The sequence below is a fragment of the Peromyscus maniculatus genome, chromosome 16, assembly GCF_049852395.1.
Source record: "Peromyscus maniculatus bairdii isolate BWxNUB_F1_BW_parent chromosome 16, HU_Pman_BW_mat_3.1, whole genome shotgun sequence".
In the NCBI taxonomy this organism is placed as follows: Eukaryota; Metazoa; Chordata; class Mammalia; order Rodentia; family Cricetidae; genus Peromyscus; species Peromyscus maniculatus.
This window is the reverse complement of record NC_134867.1, coordinates 40,736,181-40,758,614: the sequence shown is the minus strand read 5'-3', so window position 1 is coordinate 40,758,614 and position 22,434 is coordinate 40,736,181.

Below are 22,434 nucleotides of genomic sequence, written 5' to 3'. Positions count from 1 at the left end.
ATATCTTAGTGAGTTTTTCTCTTTACCCCAATAAACCATCTTAATTCAGGTAGAAGATTTAATTGCGAAAGCGTCAGCTTGTGGGAGATGGCTCAGTGGTTAAAAGCACTGACTGCTCTTCTAGAGGACCTGGGTTTGATTCGCAGCACCTAAGCTGCGGCATCCCACAACTATCTGTAACTCCAGTCCCAGGGGACCAGACACCCTCTTCTGGCCACGTTGGGCACCAGGCACGCACCTGATTCACAGACAAACATACAGACACAAAAGAAAAGGAAAAGAAAGTTGCCAGCTGATAGAAACGAGATTTCTGCTCTTGATTTTGCTCCTAAATGTACGCTTTCACTATTAAGACTGGAATTATTGTAGGTGAAATTCTATGAAAGATACATAAACTATGTTAATTGTGCATGAAAGGCAATAAGCCAGTTGGATAGAGAGACAAGTAGGTCTGTGGGAAAGCTGCCCTCCATATTAGGAGTCAGTCTCCTTGGAGGGTTGCTCATTGTATAACTCTGTCTTTGAGACCCGTTTGCATGTGAGAGTAGGGACATTTAGAGAAGCGTGAGAGCTCAGGTTTGGCTCCTCATTCTCGCCCCGTCTTTCCACCCGGGGTACGCCCAGGCATTGGTGTTCCATGTAGCTCTCTTTTTCCGTCTTTCTGTCCCCGCATGGACCTCTTTGCTGTTGAGTGTTCACTTATGTACGGCAGACACCGTTGCCTGCCTCTCTTGGGGTGTCTCCTCTGCCGGCGAGCGATGGTCCTTCCCCTCCAGAGGCCTGTCTACCTCTCACCTGGCTTTCCTCACGTTCTTCCCTTGTTATTTTTGTCTCTGCCTTCCCCATCTTCGCTGTGCTCCCTCCCTTTTCGTTCTACAGAGGAAAATGAGAGGTGATGCCCTGTGAGCCGCACCCTGTAGAGACACCGTATCAAGCAGATTGCTAAGCAGAGATGGTCATACCGCACACCACGAGGAACTCGTACCCCGTCTCATTTTCATACTGCAGCAGGAGGTGTCCTATCTGAAAACCGTGCTGCCATGAAAGAGGAGAGACTCACTCCTGCTTCGGGTCTCTCCGATCTCCCATCTGGTTCCTTTCCCTTTCTGTTTCATTTTCCTTTGGAGAAGCCACTTTAATGATCTGCAGTAGTGGACAGTGGGGTCCCCAGGAGTGTACTCGCATGCTGGGGTGAAACCGGAGACGAATTACATTTGGACCTCTGTGATCGGGCTCAGACACAGATATTAAAAGTAACTTTCTAAGTGAGAAAAAAGTGCAAGGACAGATATTCTGGACCATGCATTTTCACTATAAGAGTGATTATTAAAGTAGTGTAAATTAAACCGGGGCTGGGGATGTAAGGAAACCCCCACTTGAACTGAGAATGGTAAAATGAAGCAGAAAAAAAAAATCTCATGAGGGTACAAGGACTTCCCAAAAGGGTAACAGGGGGCTGAGATGACATGTGTGGGCGCTGCCCACGTTCAGGGGTATGCCCCAAGTTAAAACTGTTTCCAAAAACCCCTTCGTGACCACAGGAGGCGCAGAGCCTGACACACTTATATTTAGAAACAAAGCAATAAATACATGAAGGAATTCCATCAGATAGAATGAGATCAAAGCAAGCGGCTCCTCTCCACGCTGTGAAGAAAGCTAAAACTGTGCGCACCTTGTCATCAGGTTTGAAAAGTGCACCAGAAATACACACGCTTTCTCCCTTTCTTTAAACAACTCAGTGGGAGCGATAATTTCTATGGTGGGTAATTTTGCAAAGTTTTCCTAGGTAGTTTTAGTGAAATTTTTAGGAAGTTTTGGGTTCCATTTAATGATTCAACCTTAGAGTAGTGTGTGTGTGTGTGTGTGTGTGTGTGTGTGTGTGTGTGTGTGTGTGTGTGACCAAGTGAATAAGCTTGCTGGCTTGCAGGCTGGTATGCATGTCTGGGCATGTGCAGGAGAGAAGGACAGAGGTAGGAAGAACATGATTACAGAATGGATCAGGCTCACGGCTGGTGGAGGTCCGTAGCAGAACAAAATCTATAGAAAACAATCTGCCAATACTCTCAGAGTTGTATACTGTTTTTGAAAACTTACTCCAAGAAAATCATCACAGAATGATGAAAAATCATGACTTTATAATCAGAAATTATTGAATATTTTATATGATGAAATAAAATAATTATATTACATGTCATGTAATATACAATGTATTCATCAAAAGATGCAGAAAGTTTCTAATAACTGAAAAAAGGGGGAAGGATGGAAAGATAGATAGATGGATAAATAGCTAGATGTCTCACCATTAGGTACATCAATGCCTGCAAAGTATGACTGTGTTTGTGTGAAAATGTGCTCATTATTTAATAAAATCTGAATGAATGGAGCATCAAAGAGCTTATGGTAGTTGTTTACCTGAAAGCAAAATCCTTGAAACTGGGAACAGCACATTTGGGTTGCAGTGGTGATTCAAAGTGAATGCATCTAAATTTATTAACTTGTGTGAGGGAATTATTGGCATTTTAATTTTGTTGCTGTTGTTGTTGTTATACCATTTTTTTCTAAATTTTTTTCAGTTATTTTATTTTATGAGAAAACAACAGGGCTTCATGCTGCTTACTTAGTACAGTTGTAAAAGGAATGGATACAGTTTTAGCCTTTCTACCTACCTACACACACACACACACACACACACACACACACACACACACACACACACGCACGCACGCACACACACTGAAAATTATGGGCTCAGTGGACAAAAGCACTAACTATACAAGCCTCATGCCCTTCATTTATTCTTCGTTATACATGTAGAAGGAGGGCACTGAAAGTTGTCCTTGACCTCCACATGCACACCAATAATAATAATAATAATAATAATAATAATAATAATAATAATAAATAAGTGAATACAAGAAAAAAGAGAAAATCCTATGTCAAATGTTCATGGAGAGTCTTTCCAAATCTGTAACTTATTAAAACTCAAAATTTGTACATAAAAGTCAACAGTTTTTATGCAACTTCAAGTAAGTTAGAAAAGTAAGTTTTTAAGAAGACAGTAGTCTCTGTTTACTCTAAGACAAAGCCTTGCTGTGTGGCCCAATCTCACTGAAAATTCTTGATTCCCCTGCCTCAGCTTCTCCATATGGCACCACCTTCAGTTTAAGACACCCCTTAGCTGGGAAGAGGTGGCACATGCCTTTAATCTCAGCACTTGGGAGGCAGAGGCAGGGGATTTCTGTGAGTTTGAGGCCAGCCTGGTCTACAGAGTGAGTTCCAGGACAACCAGGGATACACAGAGAAACCCTGTCTCAACCCCTTCCTTTTAAAAGACACCTTTTAAAGAACAAGATAAATATATATAAATATCGAAGCAAGAGAAAACAGAAGACTTAGAAAATAGAGACACTTTCATTTTCAACAGAAGAGCCAAATTTTATAGGGAACATTGTGCTCTTATTTCTTAATCCGGGTCTGGCTTCATGTATTACATGACCCTTTAAATTGACGGATAAGAACAGGATTTCCCACCCCACCACTTATCTTATCTCAAAACCAATTTCAGAGACTAAAGATTTACATGTGAACAACAAAGCTGAAAAGACATGTGCTTGTTTATTAGGACAGTGTTAGGGTTGCAGAGAAGCATCTGCCACTCTGCCTGGCTACGAATGAGATTTTTAAATGGCAACAGAGGACGACACCTTTATGATTTTTGGAAAGGGAAAGATTTCTGAAATAAGATTTTCATTTCACAAGGGAATAAAATTAATGCAACTATAAAGTAATATAAAATATCACTTTACATTTATGATGTAATGATATAATAAAAATAATGTAAATGTAAATACAATGTAAAAATAAAGACTAGGTAAAAAGGCAGCCACAAAATTTACAGAATGTATCTGCAATGTATAGATCTAACAAAATGTAGTAATAAAACTGTGTAAGACAAAAAAATAAAAAAACAGTGTAAGACAATGGACATATTAATAGGACAATTATAGAAACGAGAAAGATACTTTTAAAACGTATTTTTGAAAAAAGGAATTCTCATTATTTCTATGATTGACATCATATAACTTTCAACCTGCTAAATTCTAAACATTTTTTTTATTCTCAAGAATTTCATACATTTTTGGCAATGAAATAAAAGCATATTATACATTGAAATAGGGTCATATTACACCCCCGTTTCTTCCTTCCAAGTGGCTCCATCAATCTGCTAATTTTAACTCTAGATATACCCCTAGGAAAATTTATAGCATATAGTACCAAGACTCGGACAAGAATGCTCACTGGTTTGTTCAGAAAAAACAAGAAAACCACAAATGTATGTGAATAAAGGGATGGACAAATAAATAAAATTCATAGAGTTGGATATTAAGTAACAATGAAAATGAATTACATACTATACTCTTAAACAAAGATTATATTTAATTAGAAGAGAAAGCCACAAAGATTAAGTATAAAAAGTTTGTAACTAAACAAAACTGACCAATAGATTATTTAGAGTAAATACAGAGTAAAATTGAAAGCAAATGAATTACTTTATAAAAGTTCAGAGCCTCATTTGTAGCCAGGGAGAAGGCTCCTTCCCTGTCCTGGGGCCAATCTCTGGAGTGGAGAATCCTGGGAATGAAGAGGGGTACAGAAGCCCTCATGAGGGTTAGTATGTCTGATTTCTTAAGCTCAGGGTAATTGTATGTTTTACTATCATTTTTTTTTTTTAAGAAACTATGCCTTCATGTATTAGCTTTTTATTTCATTTCTTATAAAGGTCCAAAAGCATTAGGACAAGTTTATCAATCTATCTGTTCCTTTTGGAGGCCAGGGTAGTTTGGGCTTTTAAGAAACAAGGGTGACATTTTCAGACGTGGCTGTGTGACGATTCTGAGACTCAGTTGTTTGTCAAATGGAGATAACACTTAACTCATAGTGTGTTTTTAGGATGACATTAAATTATAGTGAGAAAAAAAAACCCAACCCTAGCTTATATAACATATGTGGGTCATCGTTGAAATATACCGATAATAAAAAGTTCTTTAAGAAGCAAAAAATAGGATGCAGGTCTTTGAACTGAAATAGGCTAAATGGTGTTAAATCACTCCTGAGTCTGAGTATGTTTTATTGAAAGGACTCAAAAGTGTGTGGTCTAAACTTTCTCGCCATCCAATTTGCACAGGGCATCCAGCACTAGTAACATGTTTTAGCCATCACCTTTGGATTGGCTATGAAGAAACGCCAGGGGTCTCCCAACAGCAGGCATGGTGGAACATCCCAAGTAATGGTCCCCCACCAGCAAAAGCAAGAAAAGAAAGAAGAAAAGTGAAGTCAAGTTCAGGGAGGAGTGTCAAGTGCTCAAATTTGGGAAGACACGGCTAAAAACAAAGCCTTGTATTACTAAAGAAGACAGATGGGGAGCCCCGCGCCCCCAGAAGTCAGGGTTGCATGCAGGCTACCATCGGCATGACTTCATTTGATCGAGTCATATCAAAGTGAATTGGTTTGACACCCATAAAAGGGTAACTTCCACTAGCAAAAGTCATAGTGTTATATAGGACCAAGAAAAGGTTACTTTGCTAAAAATCTTTTGAATCAAAAGGAGAAGACAGAATTTCCTCCAATCACAAGGAACCAAGAAAAAAAATATATCATACTTCCTGGCTGCCCACTCACCTTACCACCCCCTCCCCCAGGTCCCCTGTAACAGCAGAGAAAGAAATCACAGAAGAGAAGCACCCACAGCAGACTGGGTGAGCCAGACTTTCCTTCCCAGTGTGATTCAGCCTGGGCTGGAGGAGGGGCGGGCAGCCGGCTCTTTAACTCTGTGTGCTCCGGCCTGGCTTTCAGTATTAGACATCTGGAGTTTTTGAAAATTAACACTGGAACAAAAGCTACTATCATACTTCATGTCCCCTTCACCCACCCTCAGTCAAAAGTTTATTTTAGCCAAGAAGAAGAAGAAGAAGAAGAAGAAGAAGAAGAAGAAGAAGAAGAAGAAGAAGAAGAAGAAGAAGAAGAAGAAGAAGAAGAAGAAGAAGAAGAAGAAGAAGAAGAAGAAGAAGAAAGCTATTGGGAAACACTGTCTAGAAATTTAGAAATCAAATCCACACAAAGGCGTGTTGTCGCGGTTGCCACCACCCATGACTGATTTTACTACAAACTAAAGGAAAAATGTGTTAACTGACACTCCATCTCTGTAAATAGCCTTCCTCTCCCCTTCCAGCATATCTACTTAATCATGCCTGACTGCAGCCAGGGTGATGCAATAGTCTCAGGGTAGCTGCCTTATCTAGGTGAAATGACAAAACCTTTGATTGAGGCCCTGAGATAACACAAGGCTCTGGGCTCCTTTGGGCATTAGAAGAGCAGTGAGAGTTTTTCCACAGGCCTGCTAGGGTATCTGAGGTACTTACCCCACCCTACCCTGAGCCTGCCCCCAAGGTACCCTCCAGTAATCCACAGACCAAATAAGAACTCTAAGTTGCTGGACTGTTTCATCCTCTGCATATGTTCCACATTTCTTACCTAAGATCCTAATAATACATTCAGTTTCCAGTCACCTTATCTGGTTTCTGGGAACAATGTACCCAGCACGGCCCAACTGTCCAGAGGAGATCTATGCACCATGAGTAGGACCCAGGCCTTTGAAAGGCCCGACTCACTTTTGATCAGGGGTTCCCACCAACACTGCTGACCGTCTGTTGGGGGACACTTAAATGTGCGAAGTTCACACTTACAGGTAAAGTGAGCTCTTCCAGGCCACCAGAGTAAAAAATCATCACTTTTGTTAAAACCTCAACAGACTCCCTCACCCAAAAAGGGTAATTTATGGTTATCAACAATATAATTGTGAAACTGGTGCCTAGGAACATTGTCTAGCAGAAAAAGAGAGAGCCCCCAAAGCCCAAATTACATGTGAACTTCACTATTATTCTCTAAGCGCAAGATAGAACATTCTAGAAAGTGCTCCCAAATTGCTCACCCTCAGGGTAATAAGGAATCTGAATTGACAATTTGGACAGCTGCCATGCTTCGGGCTCAGAACACAGCAGGGAGAAGTTATTTGTCCCTTCTAACAGCTCGCTAGAGTCTTCCACTGTATAGCATCCAAGGATCAAACTCAATTGCCAGGCTGCGGCAAGGTCCTTCACCTGCTGAGGCATTTTGATGGCCCAGGCATTGGATTTTGAAGTCAAGAATCCATATGCTCCTGTTCACTAAACACATTTCACACAAGAGCATTGTAAAGTACTTGAATCTAAACTCTGTTTCCCAATTATGATATATTCCCACTTTTGAAAAAGAAAATTGGCTTTGTTTCTTAATGCTGATACTTGCTTCAAGACAAAAAAAAATTTGAAAGGTTTAACTTTAGGACACTTATTTTTCCACAAAGCACTCTTGGGAACTGGAGCAAATAGTCAAGGAGTTCTTCGGATTTAATACTGCATTTAAAAATAGATGGAGGCTTAACTTTATTGCTATTTATAACCAATGCCTTTTCTGGATGTGTGTGCTGGTCGCCAAGGGTACACTCATTGAAAACATGAAGTCTGGCGTTAAGGCTTGGGAGTATCTTTTTATCAAATGGATCGGTCTGTTCTTTTAGTGTCTTATGTTGGTCTTATTTAAATGAGTCCTTCCCACCCTCAAGTCAGGAAAATGTTCATCTATATTTTCTTCTAGGGTTTAAAACTTTATTTTTGACTATGATTTTCTTACTTTGTCTACGATTGTTTTTTTTTATTGAAGTGTGTGGTGAGCCAGATCTCCAACTCAATTTTATTTATAATTATAATCTGTTCCCAACTGCTCTATTTAAATATCTCTTCACTTCTCTGCTGCTCAGCTGTGTCACCCTATCATAAGACACATTTCAATATATACACGCAACATATGAAATAATAGTCTCGGTGATGACCAAGAAACGTAAACCGGGACTAGAAAGACACCATCTGATAGCCATTCAGTAGACCTCTGTACTCTGGTCTATTGGAAATCTCTATGTCCCTGTGCTGCAGCCAATTTATTATTTGCTCCTGTTGTCCTAGGATGCAGCCAGTTTGGTCTTGGTGTAGCATCTTTCCATACAAACCTAGATTTGCTTTTCTAATCGTTTCTTATCTGTACACTCTTGTAATGGCAACTTTGGTCCATTTTTTTCCTGTTTTGTTCTATTTTTGTCAAATTTAAGCACGTTAAAGCTTTATTTATTTATTTGACTTAAATAGTCTAAAATAAATCTATTTGTTGTTTTCTTGTGTTAGTAAGTGAACCCAGAGGCCCATGATGCTGTCCAAGGGCTGTTCCACTGAACTATTCTCCCAGCCTCATGCCTGAATTTGACTGTAATAGCAAGGGGAAACTGAATTCATGGACTGGACAGTGGGGTGCTTCTTCCTTCTTTATGAACTGTAGGGATACTGTCAGGGACAGACCCTAAGAAGATCATTTTTAGGTGATCACAAACATATTATACCCATTGTTACAACACTCACAGTATAAAGAAGAAAAAAAGAAAGAAATTACAGCATTACCAAACAGAAGATATTGTTATTATAAATTTTGGCATACTTCCTTCTGGAACTTCTGGTCAATGTCTCTAAGACATGTCTCAGACCCTTTTTAAAAATTGTTTTGGTTTATCTATTTTATTGTATGGGTGTTTGTTTTACTCTCTGTCTCTCTGTCTCCGTGTGTGTGTGTGTGTGTGTGTGTGTGTGTGTGTGTGTGTGTGTGTGTGTGTGTGTCCCACTGCATGTATGTAGTGCATGACGAGGTCAGAAGACATCTTTCAGGGACCTTATTCTTTCCTTCTACCTTGTGGGTCCTGGAACTGGACTCAGTCCGTCAAGCTTGGCGGCAATTGCTTTGACTAGTTCATTATCTTGTCAACCCTGTCAAGACAGTTTCTTGTCATCTGTCTCTCTGGGGAAAACACACACACACACACACACACACACACACACACTCACACACACACACATACACACACACAGAGTGTGATCACAGAAGCACATGTGTACTATTTACCACTGCTTTCTTAGTATTCTCTAAACCAAATATGCCTCATAACAGGGGTTTGTGTAGCTGATTTGTTAAAATTGTTAAAATCAGTCCATATTGAATTCCATTTAGGAGTCAGGAGTGACAGTTATAATCCTAGTACCCTGGAGGCTGAAGCAAAAGGATCACGAATTCAAAGCCACCCTGGGCTATGTAATGAAACCTTGTCTTATAAAAATTAACCCAAACTAAGATGCAAAACAGCAAAACACCAAAAAAAAAAAAAAAATCCCTTTAGGTACAATTTTCACTATACTTCTGGTGAATAGGGTTAATGTTTAAAACCTCAGGAGGACAACATGTTAATGTTTTCACTTCCTGTTATATTTTAGACACCTGTCACCTCTGTTCTTCCTTCATCTTAGTCCCCACACAGCTGGTGTGACCGAGTCCTGAAGTACGTCAGTTGTGCCAGCCCTCTGACAGGCTCTGTCTTGAGCTGATGCCGAATCCGAGGCCGTGGTGTCTGGAGAAGGCTCTGGTGTCTTTGTGCTCACTAAACGGTGTCCTTTATCTTCTGGCCTCCACTGAGAGAGTCTTGGGCTTCTTGTCTGGATTAATGCTGGAGGTTCCCACATGAGCTCAGAAGTAGCTCTCCCAATGCACTCAGCCTCTCACTATCCGGTATTTATTGTCTTATTCTGCTAGTCAGTAGATCAAATCAATGCAAATATGCTGATGTCCTATCCTGTGCCAGGCTATTGGAGATGGGACGATGGTGCTGATGGACTTTGATTTTACGACAAAACACCCTTGCAAACAGACCCAGTGAGTCCTGCCGATTTGAGACTCACTGCTACCCAGTCGGGTTCAGCCTCAGATTGGACCCCATAGACACTGATGCCATACGGAGTTTACCACGTCCCTCTGACACCGTAACTTGGACAGCAAACCACCACATCCAGGACCATCTTCCACTAACTCTGGCTTCCTGACTGATCCTGCTGCACCTTGCCAAGATCCTGGCTGAGGTTTTGGAGGTTTATGACTTTAGAGTTCACTAAAATATCTTTACACACAGTTCCCCGAGCTAGTTTTGAACCTTAACACAACTCTGTGAGGTGGTAGGAGAGGCTCCGTACATTTCTGTTTCTCTGATGAGGAGACACGAAGTCTGACGACTTAGCTGCAGTGACGTAGCTAATGAACGGCACCTCAGGACTTGAACTCTGGCCAAGGTTTTCAGTGTTTTCTCCATGCAGTGAGGCTTAGGGGAGACAACTTCCACTTTGAACGGACTTTACATTTTATTTCAACTTTCTAGTGTGAAGAGTTAATGGGCCAGGAAGCCCAGGAAAACACTTTAGCCCCCAAATAACCATTCAATGGGCATCCATATAGATACAGCGCTGTGGGCAGGGTAAGAGCCCATGGATGTAAAGGGCGTCCAAGCCACATCCTTCCATGTCTCAAGGCCAGACCCCATGTAGATCTATGTGCAGATCTGTCGAGGGGAAGCTGTGTCCAACATGCCTACATACCAAGATAACATGGCCATTTGGGAGTAGGGAAGCATACTCAGTCCGCAGGACACATGGCAGTGGTAGCTGGAACCACCTGTCGGGGCTGGGGACTGTCATCACGGGTCTCCCACAAACCCTCGGCAGAGAGTTGGAAAGGCTAAGAGAAAAGGGAAGCATTATCCCCTGGTGACAGGTCAGACAGTGGACGAGAGAGAGAGAGAGAGAGAGAGAGAGAGAGAGAGAGAGAGAGAGAGAGAGAGAGAGAGAGAGGTGATTCCTGAATTTGTACACTTTCTGAAAGTCAACAGTGAGTTGCCCTGAATGTCTTTTTCTTTCTTTTCCTTTAAAAAAATTTTTTTTTCATTTTTTGGTGTGTGATGATGGTGGGGGCGGGAATGGAAAGGGTTTTTCATCAGCCTGGAACTTACCAAGTAGGGGTAGTCCGGCAGAGAGCCCAGGGCTATCATTGTCCCTGCCTTCCCCAAACTGGGATTACAAGCCAGCGCGACCAGCGCGACCTCTTTGACATCAAGTCTGGGTTCGGTCATCCTGTCTGCACAGCAAATACTTCTACACACTGAGCCTTGATGACATGATTTTGAGTTGAAATCCAGGAGTGATGATCACAAGAAAACACACACACACACACACACACACACACACACACACACACACACACACACACACTATTCAGATGAAACATGAAATCTTTTGTTCAAGATAAGGTTTCACTATATAGCTCTGGCTGTCCTGAAACTCACTATGTAGACCAGGCTGGCCTGAAACTCACTATGTAGACCAGGCTGGCCTCAAACTCACTAATAACCACCCTTTCTCTCAAACACTGTCTCAAGATTTACTTCTAGAAAAAGTCCAAATGGTCTCAGACATTGAGTCATGCCATCCGGTGACAACAAAGTATAATTTTCTTCCTTGGGAAAAAAAATCACATTTATGATGAACGCTTGAAGTCAAAATAACAAAATTATATCCTCGATTGAATAAAAGTACTTAGAGAAAGCAGCAAAATTCAACTTGAGGGTGTGTTTCCCAGGTGAGGAGCATTTAGGTTCAAGTCCTGAAGAATGCCTAGGTGCTAGCTAGCTGATTCAGCTATCGCAGGCTGTGGGAAGGCAGCCAGGAAGTCTTGCATTCTGCATGGGAGCCGGAATGGATGCTGAGAGCAGCATCCAGCAGTGGAGAGCCCAGGGTACATGTCCCCAAGGGGCTTGTGGGTTTGGGCTTAGTTGGAGATCTATTAAAATTAAGTCCTGTAGCCAGGTGATAGCGGCCCACGCCTTTAATCCCAGCACTCGGGAGGCAGAGGCAGACAGATCTCTGTGAATTCGAGGCCAGCCTGGTCTACAAAGTTCCAGGACAGCCTGAGCTACACAGAGAAACTCTGTCTCAAAAAAACAAAACAAAACAAAACAAAACAAAACAAAAAATAACAAAACAAAACAAGTCCTGTGGGCAGTGACATTCTACTCAAAATTTAGGGGATGTGGATTTCACTTGAGTCTTTGTCCCTAGAAATCTCCGAATTAGGAGTATTCCATGGCCCTGGGAGAAGAATATGATTAAATGAACATTTAAGAAGGTACCCCTGGCTATGCTGCAGAGGATCATTTGAAGGGTGTTGGCTGTGTGCAAAGGACTAGTCACGAGGCAGTGAGGTGGCCCAGGTGAAGAGTCATCTGACTGATGGACATGGAATACCAAAGGAGACGACAGTTTAGACATTCTCTGTTAAACAGGCTTTTTCATGAATTAAACTATCATTCTAGATATTTTATTTTCATTTTTATTAAATGATATATTTTATGGCATAATTTTCTGTTCCTCTGAAAGTCTAGAAGGTATGCTTATTGATTTATTCTCATATTCATCAGCACATTTTATGACAGATACTCTCTTTAATGTACTTAGTATATTTACTCAGATATACGACCTTAAAGTTGTCTTTTTCTTAAAAGCACAAAATCCTAGCAAATGTGATGGTGAATGCTTATAACCCCATCACTCCAGAGACTGAGGAGAGAGGATTACTGAATTGAAGGCCAATCTGGTTTACATATTGCAGTCCAGGTTTACAGAGTGAGATCCCTATCTCAAAGAAATAAAAACAAACAAACAAACCGAATACCAAATTCTACCTAGAGAACAAAAGGGGCACAAAATTGGTATAGATAAGATTTCTAACCTTGTTGGTGGAGTGGGCACAGCATACTTCATGGTCCTCTAAGGGATCTGTGCAGCTTCCAAGGGGTCAGTGGCCCGGACCCTGTGGAGTTAGAAGCCTTTGTACCAATACATTTCTTTTCCCTCTTGGAAACGACTCGTGGTTTTTCTGTTTTGTTGTTTGCACTGTAAAAAAATGACCTCCCATTTTAAACATCGGTTTATTAAACATTGTTATTTGGTATTAGCGTTCATCAGCAGCCATTTTACTTTCCAGCCTGTGTTACGGTTATTGGATGCCTTAGACTCAAATAATATCCGTCTCTTGTTTGAAACCTTTCTCCATCTTGATTACATAAACGGGTAGCTGCAGGCACAAGACAGAAAACATCATAAACAACCAATTACCGGTCAGCTGGCACTTCTCGTTACATCAAAGTATTGGCTTTGAAAATATTAAACTTAATGGTATCTTCAGATCCTCAAGGAATGATGGTCTCATCTTGAGCTTCCAACTAGCCATGTCATATTTTAGTTCTCTCTGCTGACGTGTAAGAAATTCTAAAGTTCAAGCCGACGTGAGGCTTATTTTCTAAAGCTGATCATGAGACACGTGAAGCGTGGGACTTCCTATTTTCTGACTCACTCTACTGGAAAATCTATACAACTGGAGTTTACAGAGCAATGTTGGATACATTTGTGAAACTAATGTTCAACTACATGCTAATTGGTTTCACCTTCATAAACTGGTTGGAATGAGGGGGTGTGGAACGTCCAAGACCTGGAGGATTTTGAGGGGCAAGCCCTTGAGTGAGATCCAGTTCCCTCAAAGCTGAGCAGAATTTCAATGAATCAGATACTGGAAAATATTTAAAATACCCAGATAAGTAGGTGAACACTGTTCTGAAACAGCGGTGTGTGTGTGTGTGTGTGTGTGTGTGTGTGTGTGTGTGTGTGTGTGTGTAATAAAAGAGAGTTTTATTTTCATTTATTTCCTTTGTTATCTCAGAACTACAAATCTTTGCTTTGTTTGGAAGGTTCTTTACTATTTTTGAGACAAGATTTTACGTAGCCCAAGCTGACCTTGAGCTCAGAATGGTCTTGAACTTCTTATCCTCCTGCCTCCATCCCCCAGGGCTGGGATGACAGGCATGCACAGCCACACCCGGTGGTGGTGGTGGGGGTTGAACCCAGGACTTGGTATATTATACTAGGCAAGAATTCCATCACCCAAGCGCCATCCCTAGCCCAAGTTTCTCAGTATAAAGAAACTCCTGCTTGCGTTTGCTGCACTTTCTCAACACACACACACACACACACACACACACACACACACACACACACACACGCTCCTTCGTGTTCTGATTCCTACCAGAGCCGACAGTGGCCAATTGTCCTTTTTAGTATAAAAAAAACCAACAGGGCTAGTGAAAAGGCTTACCAGGTAAAGTTGATTGCCGCCAAGCCCGATGACTTGACTGTAATCACCATGGCTCACAGGGTGGAAACAGACAACTCCCAGAAGCTGTCTGCTGGTGGTGCATGTGTGCATCCCCTCCACTCATGGGTCATTTGCACACACACACATACACACACACACACACACACACACACACACCCCTCAATTGCAAAAACATTCAAAACTTTGTCTGTCACATTCCGTTCTAATAAACTCTAAAGATTTCCCAAATTGCTGACTTTAACTCAGGAGTTTAGTGAATAGTGAGAAAAGCCCAGCTTGGAATAAGATTCCCCCCATCCCTCATGACCCCTCCCCCCACAAGAGTTAATTAAGTAAGTAACAAACTATCTTAGAAACGTATCAAGTTACGGGAAGAGGGTGGCTCGTGGGCATGTGTGGATGGGCTGGAGGAAAGAAGGCCACTCACAAGGTAGGGGTGATGAGGAAAAGATCAGGCAGAGTCTCAGAGGCAACGCTGGCCTCGCCTCTCCCAGCACCCTTTGCAGAGACAGTGTCCGGAAGGGTTCTTGGCGAATGAGGTGAAGAGGTGCAAGGCTGAGAATCCGAGAAGGGTGTGTCGCATTTACAGAAGGACGCAGCAGTCACTCCGAGTGCGTCACCAGCTCCCTTGTGTCCGATTTCAGGCTCACCGTGATAGGAGCATTCTCCTGGGATGTCTTTCTGAGGAGGGAGCTAGCTACTGACTACAGGTGCAAGTTTTTGTACCTCTTTGGTAGGACAGTCTGAACACAAACGATCAGTACGGTGACTTACCTCGGTTTACCTGTCCTTGGTTCTGGGACATTGATTTTGAGGTCAAAGTGGACTTGTGGCCATCTGCAGAAGGACCTACCGCTGACTTTTAACACCCCAGGTGTGCACTTCAGCTTCCTACCCTAAACTTGACTCACTTCCGTGAGAACTAATGGTTCTAAACCCTTGCTGTACATTAGATCCTCTGGGTTGTGAAAGAAAAACATCTGAAATCTACGAGTGCCGTTCCAGGCCAAGGATAAGAATGTCTGGGTTGGCACCATTTAAAAGCCCTCTGAGCTTGGCATGGTGATATACACACCTGTAATTGCACTACTCAAGAGACTGAGGCAGGGGAGTTAAGAGTTCCAGGTCTGTGCTACATAGTGAGACCTTAAAAAAAAAAGGAAAAGAAAAAGAAAGGAAAACACCTTTCTGGGTAGGGTAAGGGGGAAAAGTTTCCCAATCTATTTAAATTGTGTGTGTGTGTGTGTGTGTGTGTGTGTGTGTGTGAGAGAGAGAGAGAGAGAGAGAGAGAGAGAGAGAGAGAGAGAGAGAGAGAGAGAGAGAGAGAGAGAGAGGTACTCTAGAGAAACAGAATCAATGAGATGAATATATATAACTGTGTGTGTGTGTGTGTGTGTGTGTGTGTGTGTGTGAGAGAGAGAGAGAGAGAGAGAGAGAGGTACTCTAGAGAAACAGAATCAATGAGATGAATATATATAACTGTGTGTGTGAATTTCATCAAAATAACAATAGCTGAATCACATCTGACAAATTGCTGAAAAATCTGGAAGGTTCCTCGGGGGCCCCTGGTCCTTAGTCTATGATGGAAATGTGGAAACACTGGCTCTGATATCAGTGAAGGAATCAGCGGCAGCAGCAACAGGGTAAATCAAGAGAGAAGGCCCTGGGAGCGGAAGTCCAGCCATCTTCCTTCCGTCCTTTTTACATGGACTGTTCTCAGGTGCTGCCCACTGCTGGGGGTGGTGGGGCACCAGCACCAATTAAGGCGATCTGGACAGTTCTTCACTTCAAGGCGCTTACTGAGGTGTCTCCAGTTTGTGCCAAGTTGCCGTTAAAACCAACCATGAAGCCGGGCGGTGGTGGCGCACGCCTTTAATCCCAGCACTCGGGAGGCAGAGCCAGGTGGATCTCTGTGAGTTCGAGGCCAGCCTGGACTACCAAGTGAGCTCCAGGAAAGGCGCAAAGCTACACAGAGAAACCCTGTCTCGAAAAACCAAAAAAAAAAAAAAAAAAAAAAAACCAACCATGAAAGTAGTGTGTGTGTGTGTGTGTGTGTGTGTGTGTGTGTGTGTGTGTGGTGTGCACACTTGTGTGTGGGTCAGATGATAACACACACAATCAGTTCTCTCCTTTCTCCTTTACTTGAGTTCAGAGGATCTAGCTCATGTCATTAGGTTTGTGATCAAGTGTCTTCCCCTACTGAGCCATTTCACCCCCCCCCCAACATATTTTCTGAAATATTTATTAGACGAGGAAACCAAAGTGCAGGGGCATGAGACAAGTCACTCAAGGCTGAGTAACCACAGGGCCCGGGAAGACAAATGTCTCTTTTATAAGGTATCAAGCTCTTCCTGTGATATTTGGATTTCCTGTCTTCTGTGATCGCAACTTGCTGAGAAAATATCAAGGTAAACTGATTTTCCCCATCAGAGGAGTTCAAAGCTGGAAACAGTGTGTTTGGATAATTTTTTTAAATTAAATATATATATATTATATATTATATAATATATAATAAATTAGATAATTTATATATAAATATATAATATATATATAATATATATATATATATTATATATATTACAATACCATTCAGTTCTACATATCAGCCATGGGTTCCCCTATTCTCCCCCCTCCCACCCCCTCCCCTTACCCCCAGCCCACCCTCCATTCCCACCTCCTCCAGGACAAGTCCTCCCCCGAGGACTGCAATCAACTTGGTAGACTCAGTCCAGGGAGGTCCAGTCCCTTCCTCCCAGACTGAGCCAAGTGTCCCTGCATAAGTTCCAGGTTTCAAACAGCCAACTCATGCAATGAGCACAGGACTTGGTCCCACTGCCTAGTTGCCTCCCAAACTGATCAAGCACAGAAACAGTGTGTTTGGATAATTTTTTTAAATAAAGATTTATTGTCTTATTTGTGGTGTGTGTGTGTGTGTGTGTGTGTGTTCATTTGTCACTGGAGGCCAGAAGAAGACGTTGGATCCCCTGGAGCTGTAGTTACAGGCAGTTGAGAGTCACCAGTATGGGTGTTGGGAACTGAATCTGGGTCTTTTGCAAGGGCTCTTAACTGTCAAGCCGTCTTTTTAGCCTCTGGTTGGGTAATATTTAAAGAAACTGAAAATAAGAAACCTGCTTTCAGTAAAACATTGGCCTCGCGTGAGGGAGAGCCAGTCGTCAGGACCAGGAAAAATAAATGTGGCTTCCAAGTTTAAGCATGCATACAATAAAGGGGTTTTTGGGGGAAACTGCACCCGAGAGTGAATGAACACAGAGGTGCATTCACCAGCACGCCTCCTGAGCAAAGCCACTCACAATCACTCAGATGACAGTGACGGCTCATGTGACGGTGACCCACTGTAAATGCTGACAAACAGGGAGCGACCATGCCAATTTAAATACCCATCATCAGCAGAAGGTAGTTTATATCGTGCTGTTTAATACCAAAAGATGAACTCAGAGATGTCCTAATTTCTCCTTACACCACCCGGTATATGCACCCCATGCTTTAGGCATTTGATGGGGTGTGTGGTTTTAGCTTCAGGAAAAGTGTGACCAGATGAAGGTACAGTAAGAGACGAATGTAAAGAAGAAGCAGGAGCTGAGAAGACAGAAAATGTCTCAGGCTCAGACTCGAGTCCAGGACGGAGGGGAGGGAGGGATTTGAGATCCACTCCACGGGTGTTGAATGTGGGAGTGGGGGAAAATATAGAGGTGGCTAAGAAAAGGGTAGTGTCCCCTCAAGCATAGGAAGAATCAGACATTGAGCATTGTGAATTCCATGTGGGTGGGATTGTAAATGTCGTCCTGTGTTGTATAGAGATGGTGTTCTGCAGCTGTAGGGGTGAACTTCTGGGAAACTGAGGCAATGATAACTTCTTTCTACCCAAGTTTTTGAACTGTTTGCTTTTTGGGGGAATAATTTCTTGACCGCTCTGAAGAAGGTCAGGGTCCCCACTTTAACATAAAAATAAACGTACCCATAACGTAAAATGGAGAACCACATAACCCCAGAGGTTCACCCACTTCAAATAGGAGCCCTGCCCTAACCAACTCCTTGGTACCCTCTAAACTCTCTCTGTTCCCCTGTCTGGAAGCCATCCTCTGAGTCAGAGGTTAATTATGTCACTTCCTATTTTAGAAATCCTGGTGAGTTATGGTCAAATGTTAATGTTCATCATGCTGCCCAAAGAATTGTAATTTATCATGGTGAGTGAGAGATAAGAGAAAGAATGGAGGGGGAAAAAGAGAGGGTTCTGTTGAGAGTTTATGATCTTCTGGGTAAGTATTCACACAGGGCAGATAGGATGGACTGCAACAGGACACCCACTCCCATCACGGAGCCACAAATAGCAAGTATAGAAGAGAAGGCTTAAATTAACTATGCCACAAGCAAGCATGGATCCAAGATCAGAATGAGGGGTAGTCTGTAGAACAACTGTCTCAGGCCAGGCCTGATGGCACAAGTCTGTAACCATAGCACTTGGAAGACTGAATCAGGGAACTGCCTTGAGTTCAAGGACAACTTACCGCATTGTTAGTACCAAGCTAGCTAGTGCTATATAGCAAGACCCGGTCTCAACAACAACAACAACAACAAAAAAAAAAAAAAAAAAAAAACAGAGCAAACAAACAAAAAAACCTCAAGTGCCTCAATCATTCCAACAAATTGATAGTATGTAAAAGTAAAATGGAATATGAGAGAGTAAAATTAACCTTATGAATAACAATCAGGAGCAGTAAGACCTTGTTTTATGTAGTAGATAATTTGAAAATTAGAATCCAGCAATACAACTTGCAATGACCTAGCTTGACCAATGACATGCAATGGTGGCCCCATAAAATTTTGTCACATAGTCATGTGGTGGCCACTTCTATTTCTGTGAGACTACTCTGACAGTCACACTGTGATGAGATCAACCAATGGTACAGTTCTCAGAATACACCACTCATTAAACTACCATGTCCGGACCTACTAGGGGTTGGACCACAAGGAATGCAAAGTCATTAAGCAAGGGGTGGTGGGTTGGTTATACAGGAACACATTCTTATGAATTTGAGATACACACTGAAATGTTTGTGGGTGTGAGGTCACAATAACCGGGGTCTTCCTTCAGGCAGCCCATCAAATAATTTTGAAGCCAAAGAAACATATTTAAAAAATGTTGCTAGAAGAGAGTTCATTGAATTTTTGTTTTTTTGTTTTTGTTTTTCTGAGACAGGGTTTCTGTGTGTAGTTTTGGTGTCTGTCTTGGATCTTACTCTATAGACCAGGCTGGCCTTGAATTCACAGAGAGCCGCCTGGCTCTGCCTCCCGAGTGCTGGGATTAAAGGCCTGTACCACTGCCACCTGGCTTCATTGAATTTTTATTTTATAATTTTTCACAAGCTAAAAGTGTTTTTAGCATATTTTTTTAAAGGCATGGGTCTAAAATACCTGAGGAACTCAATGAAAGACTCCAGGAGCTGTGCAGTGGTCCTGAAGCAGTTTCCCACACATTTGTAGTGGGTGGGAGTAGGGGCCACACTCCATGGTTCCTGCTTTATAACTCACTAAACTAGACTAAAGATATAAAACTTTGTCTTCAAGGGAGCTCAAAAATATACTATAATTTTACCCCAAGTTTCTGTCTTGGAGCTGGCCATGAAATTATCTGACCTACCTTGTTTGCTATTAGTTACTTTTCTTAGTACAGTGACCAAATATCCAACAAGAAGCAACTTAAGGACTGAAGGGGTTATTTTGACTCACCATCTCAGGGGGGATACAGTCTATCATGGCAGGGAAGTCATGGCAGAATCATGAGGCAGCTGGTCACTCCATCTGCAGTCAGGAAGCAGACAGAGTAAACGTTGGTGCTCAGCTCCCTTTCTCCTTTTTATTCCTCAGCCCATGGATGGTACCAACCATGTTTAGAGTGCATCTTGTCATTTCAGTTAACCCAATCTAAAAACTCCCTCACAGACACGCTGAGAAGTGTGTCTCCTAGGTGACTCTAGATCCTGTCAAGTTGACCATCAGTGTTAAGCATCATATTCGCAGCTTACAGAGTGTCCTGTTCCATGCCTGCAAGGAAACAGCTCCACGCCGTTCAGAAGCAGAGGCTGTTAAGAGTAGACAGGCATTTATTTCTGAGTCTCTTCATATCGTCTGTTAATATCAGGTTTGACTCTTTCTGCTCCACCATGGGTCTTCACGATCATCCTTGCTTTCATCTTCATTGCATATGCAGTGAAGAATCCATAAAACCCTGAAGGGCAGGGTTCAAAATGCTTCCATAGAGCTAAATACATGGAGGTGCCTGGAAGGTGGTCAATTCAGAGAAGGCCTGGAGGCTTCTGAGCCTCCAGGGTACTGAGCTGTATGTTACTATCATCTGTATCCATCCTTTATAATAAAAGAAGAAATATGCTTCCCTGGGACCTATGGCAGCTGAAAAAAAATTAATCACATCTGAGGAGGAAGGTCTTATTTTTGCTGGTCAGTCATAAGCACCAGGTAAAATCCACCTGGGGTGCCGGTGGTCATGTCAGAAGAGCAGCAGACGGCAGTTGACTTCAGGGTGTCAGCCCACCAGGAGGAAAACCTCTGATGGGTGAATTTTGGATAGGCAAGGTTCTGAGACCACAGACTCTAGAATTTCTTTAGCTGCTGCTGTGCCTTTACATGTTTGCTGCTGCTGTCTTCCTCTGGTATCTGGCATGGTGAGCATGGGTTTGGGGAGAGCCCCACTGCCTGTAATGTATTGTGTTTATCTCCTGGAAACATCCCGTCCTACTGGGCATGTTCACCTGTGAATTATTATGGAAGATGATTTCTTCTTAAGCCGTACTGTCTAATTGATAATAATAATAATAATGTTAGTTTAGATAGAGTTTGGATGATAAAAAAATAAAACAAGGAATGTCACACAGCTATACCACATGAGTTTCTATTGAGGAGGCATATAGACTGTGGCTTAGGTTAATAATTAAGAAAAACAATTGAATCCCAATAGGCCAGCTAACTTACATTCTTTTCATCTTAATGTTGGGAGATGTGTTCACAGGTTTCAAAATTCATCATAGCTGAAACAAAGCTTTGAAAATAACTTAAGGTTAGACTAAGATGTTTTTGTCAAATAGCTTTGAGGTGAAAAAACCCAAGGAGAAAATCTAAAGTTTTAGAAAGGCACATAGTTGAGTGAGGAACTCATTAAGGTCAGGGAACAAGAACAAAGGAGCCCAATTATCATTAGCTGATGTGCCTTTTTTGCTAGGTAGGGTTGGTTGATGACCAAAGGTGATGATTAATTCCTTATACCCATTTCTGCTCTCAATCTCCTGATATAAAAAACTATTGATGAGTGGGTATGTACCCTAAAGATTTAAAGTAGAGCTGACTGTTTTTCATGTATAAAAGTTTAGGTCTGTGATTCCTTTAAGATTCTTTATAAGATTACATTTCAAGATAAGTAATAAAGTGATTGGTCCTTTCTTTGTAACTGCAAAATGCAGCCTGCCAGTGAAAGAATATCTTGTTTGCTTACACTCTGTTAATCTATAACAAGTTGCTTGGGTGTGAATGTACATGACTTCTTAGGGATAGTTTGTTTTTCACCTGTAACATGTGAAATGCTTAATCATGTAAGGGACATGGGAAACATGCTGTTTTTTACTTGTATTCATTGTAATCATTCACTTGAAAAACAGAATGTAACCATATTGTGATTTTTATATTACTCGAAAGATTTTGCTGGGGTATATAAGCTATAAGAGAAAAAACAGCGTTAAAATGAGTTAGAAGGAAAACATTAAGAGAGTTAGAAGGAGAAGGAAAACATCAAGACAGAAGGGATATTTCTGGATAGAGATAAGAAAGGAGAATATAGAACACAGAATGAAGAATACTGAAGAATGAAGAAGGAAACCATCAAGAGAGTGTGTGAGTGTCTTTTTCCCTAACCCCCTCAGATTAAAAAGTCACAGTACATGTCGACTCTGTGGATTCCCCTTGAGTCCTGTGCTGCTGGAGGCTGGTCCCCCAGACAGCGATACTGGGTTTTGAGATCGGCATGTGGTGTGGGGGACTGAGCCCTGAATTTCAGTAATCTGATGCTGCCAGTACCGAGTTAGAGGATGCCACTGTGGAACGGAACTCTTGGTACCTGTGAGGGTATTGTCCAACATTTTTGAATGATCACAGAAGTTGGTGATTATGGTATGAGAGGTGAGCAGAGGAAAATGGTTCATTTTCCCACTGGGTGAGTTTACTTTCCTG